This window comes from Callithrix jacchus, chromosome 14, assembly GCF_049354715.1.
Source record: "Callithrix jacchus isolate 240 chromosome 14, calJac240_pri, whole genome shotgun sequence".
Classification (NCBI taxonomy): domain Eukaryota; kingdom Metazoa; phylum Chordata; class Mammalia; order Primates; family Cebidae; genus Callithrix; species Callithrix jacchus.
In genome coordinates this window covers 74320116-74327036 of record NC_133515.1, presented here as the reverse complement: position 1 = coordinate 74327036, position 6921 = coordinate 74320116, and positions in this window count along the sequence as shown.

The following is a 6921-nucleotide window of genomic DNA, read 5'->3' as shown; positions in this document are numbered from 1 at the left end:
GACTTGCATATAAGAAATGAAGCCAAATTGTCTCTATTTGCAGATGACATGATAGTATATCTAGAAGACCCCATCATCTCAGCCTAAAATCTCCTGAAACTGATAAGCAACTTCAGCAAAGTCTCAGGATACAAAATCAATGTGCAAAAAATCACAAGCATTCCTATATACCAATAACAGACTTAAAGAGAGCCAAATCAAGAAAAAACTGCCATTCACAATTGCTACAAAGAGAATAAAATACCTAGGAATACAACTAACAAGGAATGTAAAGGACCTCTTCAAGGAGAACTACAAACCACTGCTCAACGAAATAAGGGAGGACACAAACAGATGGAGAAACATTCCATGTTCATGGTTAGGAAGAATCAATATCATGAAACGGCCATACTGCCCAAAGTAATTTACAGATTCAATGCTATCCCCATCATGCTACCAATGACCTTCTTTACAGAACTGGAAAAAACCACCTTAAACTTCATATGGAACCAAAAGAGAGCCCACATAGCCAAGTCAATTGCTAAATAAAAAGAACACAGTGGAGGCATCACACTACTGGACCTCAAACTATACTACAAGGCTACAGTAATCAAAACAGCATGGTACTGGTACCAAAACAGAGATATAGACCAATGGAACAGAACAGAGGCCTCGGAGGCAATGCAACATATCTACAACCATACAATTTTTGATAAACCTGACAAAAACAAGCAATGGGGAAAGGATTCCCTGTTTAATAAATGGTGTTGAGAAAACTGGCTAGCAATGTGCAGAAAGCATAAACTGGACCCCTTCCCAACACCTTACACTAAAATTAACTCCAGATGGATTAGATTAAAGACTTAAACATAAGGCCTAACATGATAAAAACCCTAGAAGAAAATCTAGGCAAGACCATTGAGGACATAGGAGTAGGCAAGGACTTCATGACCAAAACACCAAAAGCATTGGCAACAATAGCCAAAATAGACAAATGGGACCGAATCAAACTCCACAGCTTCTGCACAGCAAAAGAAACAGTCATTAGAGTGAATCGGCAACCAACAGAATGGGAAAAAATTTTTGCAGTTTACCCATCTGACAAAGGGCTGATATCCAGAATTTACAAAGAACTCAAACAGATTTACAAAAAACACCCAAGCCCATTCAAAAATGGGCAAAGGATATGAAGAGACACTTTACCAAAGAAGACATACATGAGGCCAACAAACATAAAAAAATGCGCATCATCACGCCAGTTAGAATGGTGGTCATTAAAAAATTTGGAGACAACAGATGCTGGAGAGGATATGGAGAAATAGGAACACTTTTACACTGCTGGTGGGAGTGTAAATTAGTTCAACCATTGTGGAAGACAGTGTGGCGATTCCTAAGGACCTAGAAATAGAAATTCCATTTGACCCAGCAATCCCATTACTGGGTATATATCCAAAGGACTATAAATCGTTCTACTATAAGGACACATGCACACGAATGTTTATTGCAGCACTGTTTACAATAGCAAAGAACTGGAACCAACCCAAATGCCCACTGATGATAGACTGGACAGGAAAAATGTGGCACATATACACCATGGAATATTATGCAGCAATCAAAAACGATGAGTTCGTGTCCTTTGTAGGGACATGGATTAACCTGGAGACCATCATTCTCAGCAAACTGACACAAGAACAGAAAATGAAATACCACATGTTCTCACTCATTGCGGGTGTTGAACAATGAGAACACATGGACACAGGGAGGGGAGCACTACACACTGGGGTCTGTTGGGGGAAATAGGGGAGGAACAGTGGGAAGTGGGGCATTGGGGAGAGATAGCATGGGGAGAAATGCCAGATATAGGTTAAGGGAAGGAAGGAAGCAAATCACACTGCCACGTGTGTACTTATGCAACTATCTTGCATGTTCTTCACATGTACCCCAAAACCTAAAATTCAATTTAAAAAAATGAAAAAAAATGGTTTAAAAAGTTTTAAAAAGATGTTTTACTTGGAAAATCAAACAAAACGTATTTCTTAACTGTATCACTTATAATCAGGCTTCAGTAAAGCATAGAGTTTGTTTTCCTTAAAAAAAAAATTAAATGAAATGGACCTATTTTAACTTTCAAATGTTCCTTTCTGCTATTGGAAGTTTTTATTTCCTTTTTATCAAAACTCTTCCTTGAGGTCTAGGGCTAGCATTGCAAACAATTCTATGCTTGTTTCCTTCTCAAAAGCAAGACCCCTTCTACCCTCTGGGTCTAATGGTCTCTAGGATAAGACAATAGTTAGACTTACCTCATCTATAAAATGGGCTAATAATTTTATCTACCATGAGAGGGCTGAGTGAGTTGACATGTGTAAGGCATTTGAAACAATGTCTAGCTCACTGTAAACATTGTACAAGTGTTTCATACAACTATTATTAAGGATGAGATTCTCCTAAAGCTTTGGAAGTTCCATAAACAACGTTTCCATTCACTTTCCCATATTTCTTCCTATAACATCGATTGCCTTGTAGTAACATATTTTAAGAGTCCTAACATCATATATAGTAAAAATGAACCAGTTGCCAGTCAGGGCAAGTTCCAGAGGTCAACAATCTCTTGTTCTTAACATCCCCTTGTTTATATATGCCAAAAAATTTCAAGTCGAAATCCTCTTACATTCTTCAGAAGAGAAGATTAAACGTAGCAACAGAAAGCAAAGAGAGGAGAAAATGGCTTGAGAGGGAAAAAAAGAACATATATCTTTCCTGTAAGAAGGGATACCCTCTGCTAAGGTGGAGACTTCATGGGGTCTCAGAAAGAAAAGAGGGGTCTTTTCCTTCACATCAGCAAAATTAACCATATCAACAATGCCAAGACAGTGACAGATATTAAAACCAAACCATTTTCCTCTTTCAGAGGTTGTAGAATTTCTCTGGATTCTCTTCCATTCGCCCCTGTGTTTTTGTCTTCTTTGCTGTCCTGTATACACTCCCCCAACAGTCTTATCTTGCTATCTATAGTACCCATCGACTTCTTTCTTACTAATCTGTTGAAATATCAAATAACACATTATTTGTGTTAAAGTTCGGTCAGAATATCCATGATTGTGTGTCCCAAATACAGATTAACTGTTTCTGCATAACACCCAGTTGTTTCCAAATAATGTGTGCCTACCTTCTTTTGTTTTTCTTCAAAAAATTAACACCCTACTGTGATTGATATTTTACCTACTTCTGCCATGCTTTCCCCCCATCTGACTTCTAAAATTTATGTTAATTTTATTTTTATCATTTTAAATGTCATGTTTCTTCTCAAAAGAACATCTTCTTTACTTAATGGCATCAATTAGGAAAACGGGATGTAAGTAATACATACGCATCACAGAGACAGATACAGAGTGGAAGGAGTGAACATATAATTTTAAAGGAGTGATGGCAACTGAACTGAAAGCTCCCTACATTTCCACGAAAAGAACAAGTGATTTTTTTCATCAAGAATCAAGACAGTACTACATGTATGACTTTTATTTCAGCATCTGTATTTTTAAAGTCACGATAATTATAAGACAGAAAAACTTCCAGATATTTATGAAACAAATCAAATGTACAAATTATCTTCAAAGTATCCAATGAAAGAGGGCTTGAAACTATGTGAAGAATTGCCCAAAGCACTAGTTCCATCTTTACCACGGCATTCATGCCAGGATCCATTTACAACATATTATGTGGGGGCAGCTTCTTGAATCCCCATTTTGCCCATTATTTACTATCACCTGACAATCAATAAGTTCAGTATTCATACCCTAGACCTATTTTCACATAATTTACTTCTCATATATATATATATTATTTAATACTTCCAAATAACCAGAATCCTTTTTCTTTTTTTGAAGTTAATCAGGATTAACAGCCCTTTTCTTCTGTTGGTCAAAATAACAGAAAACATAAACGAGGTGACAAAAAATATAAATGGCTCCTACTGGAGATAATAATGAACAAAAAATCTGGAACTAACATTCAATTTTGTGCAAAAACTCATGATTGCACACTGTCCACACAGCCTGTTAAAAGGGGATTGTGCAGATAATCATCATTTCCTGGTTTACACAAATTTAACCTTGATATTTAGGCTGTCCTATTTGTGACATTTATAAACCCATGTTCTCTGATTATATATTTAATGTGGGCTTATGTACCAAACTGTTGTTGAATCCCTTGTCTTGTGTATTGCCTAGGGTTTATGATATAAAAAACTATTTGGTTAATGTTTAAAACTACTTATTCATTTATTATCCATTTAAGCAACACATATTTGAAAGTCCATGTGGTGGCTGTTCCTTAGACAGTGGGTAATTAGGAAACAAAAGAGGCAGAATCCTTTCTCTGATCAATCTTACATTCCAGTGGGAAGGAGAGTCAGCCAACAAGTGAACAAATAAATAAGAGCAGTAAGAATGTTTCTCTCACTTGATATATTCTATCACACTTCCCTTTTATCGGAGAGTAAGAATTACATGGTTTATTGTGCTATTTATTTTATGTGTACTTTTATTTTATATTTATATTTAAATTTTATGATTCAAAATTATGTAATATCATAATTATATTAATATAAAGCCTTCAAGAGGAAGAATGACATAAAAAGAGAAAGGGTAGAATATCTAAAGGTCTGAGTTTAACTCTCATCTTCAGTTTTACTTGGGAGATCTCTGTGTGAAAACTCTGGCTTCTCATACTCATGAAATTAAGTAACATCCGCCCTTTTTATTTTATTGTTTTCAGAAACAAATAGGATCATGTATACGAAGGTTAACATAAGTAATTACTTTGATCTGAATGTTTGTTCAAACCTAATTCCCAAAGTGAAGGTATTTTGAGGTGAGGTTTCTCAGGTGATCAGGTCTTGAATGGGTTTAGTGCCCTTTTTACAGAGACACAGAGAGATCCCTTTCTTTTACCATGTGAGGACACAGTGAGAAACCACAGTCCATGAATCAGAAAGCAGGTCCTTACCAGACATGAACCTGTCAGTGCCATGATTTTGAATCTCTCAGCCTGCAGATATGTGGGAAATAAATTTGTTTTTTCATAAGCCACCTAGTTTCAGTATTTTGTTATAGCAACCCAAATAAACCAAGACAGTAATCTGTAAATGTTAGACATTAAGAAATCTTTGCATAATTAAATAAAAAACTTGAACTAGATTTATTTTCCCCCTTAAAACTATGGTGGATACATGCCTGGATATATAAGAGCAGATAAATTTTATATGTCCCATTAAAGTTTCACTAAATCATTCTGAAATAAAATCTTAAATAATAGGATTAGAATAAAGAATAAAGGTTATCTAATCTATCACCCAGCACCTAAAAGCTCACCCATAACTACCATGTAATATAAACCACAGTTTTAATACCTCTCGTGATGGAGAACTTAGAACTTACTGAAATAATTTATTATGACCATTCAAAACTATATTAAAAATACTTCCCTAATTTGGAGCTAGATGTCTCTTGGTAGCTTCTGCCAAATGGACCTAACCTAAAACACTGGATCTATGTGTCCAGGTTGCACACTGTAGAAGGCGACTGAATATGAGCCACTGTTCTGACTGCAAACGTCATGTGTATGTTTATTGTGACGATTCTTTTGGCCAATAAAAGTAAAATACATTAAGAAAGAAATGGCTTTTCCAAATTTTTGTGCAAGTATGACTTGACCTAATAGTAACCCTGCTTTGTAACTTGTCATCCAGATGAAAGCCCATTCCTCCTCCCTATCCTTATTTTTCAGATATTTTATTCTGATTAGGATTGTTCCCAGAGCCTATAAATTCTCTCTTTGAGAGAAAATAATATTTTCTATCTCTGATTCATGTAACCCACATTGTTCAATATAAAAATAAATAGGTGGGGTGCAGTGGCTCACTCCCATAATCTCAGCGCTTTGGGAGGCCAAGGCAGTAAGATACCCTGAGGTCAGGAGTTTGAGAACAGCCTGGCCAACATCTCTACTAAACATACAAAAATTAGCTGGGCATGGTGGAGTGTTTAGTGGGGTGAAACTTCATCTCTACTAAACATACAAAAATTAGCTGGGTGTGGTGGAGAGTGCCTATAATCCCAGCTAATTGGGAGGCAGAAGCAGAAGAATTGCTTGAACCTGGGAGACAGAGGTTGCAGTGAGCCGAGATTGTGCCATTGCATTCCAGCCTTGGCGACAGAGTGAGATATGTCTCAAAATAAATAATAAACATAATTTTAAAAATAAATGTAATAATTGTTAAAAGCGTTTAACAACTTATACACCATTTAATACTTTTTTCCCCATTTTTTTTTTTTTTTACTGTGGAACTGCATTGGCATTGTATCATGCCACAATATTTTGAAAAATCAGTTTATCAATAAACAACATTAAAATGTAACAATTTGATTACACAATTTCAGATATTGTTCCATTGACCCACAAAGGCACTTCTTATAACACTCCATGTCATTCCCTACAATTTCATATGAACGTCCATTGTCTGTTAAAAAATCCAAAATTTCACTTTCTGAAAAATACTCTTACTGGATGTGTAAATATCAGCAACATTTAATGTAATTTAGTTCAATCAAATCTTTGAGAAAACGATTAACTATTAAAATGCAACATTTATATATGTCTAATTCTAAACAGATGGTGAATGTGGCAGAATAATTAATTTTTTATCTAAAACTTATAGCATAAAGGGACAAGAGATGGAGCCAGAATAACTAAAAGGTATAGTCATTAACAAATATTTTATTGCTCTCTGCCCATCTATCTTTAACCAATCCAACTCTGTTTTTCTATTTCCTATTAATTTCTATATTTTTTTCTTAGAACCAGACTGTACTTCTCAACTATATATATGTTTGTGAAATAAAAAGTAATCCAATTGTTACTGCAAATTTTAAAGTAGTTCCAAAG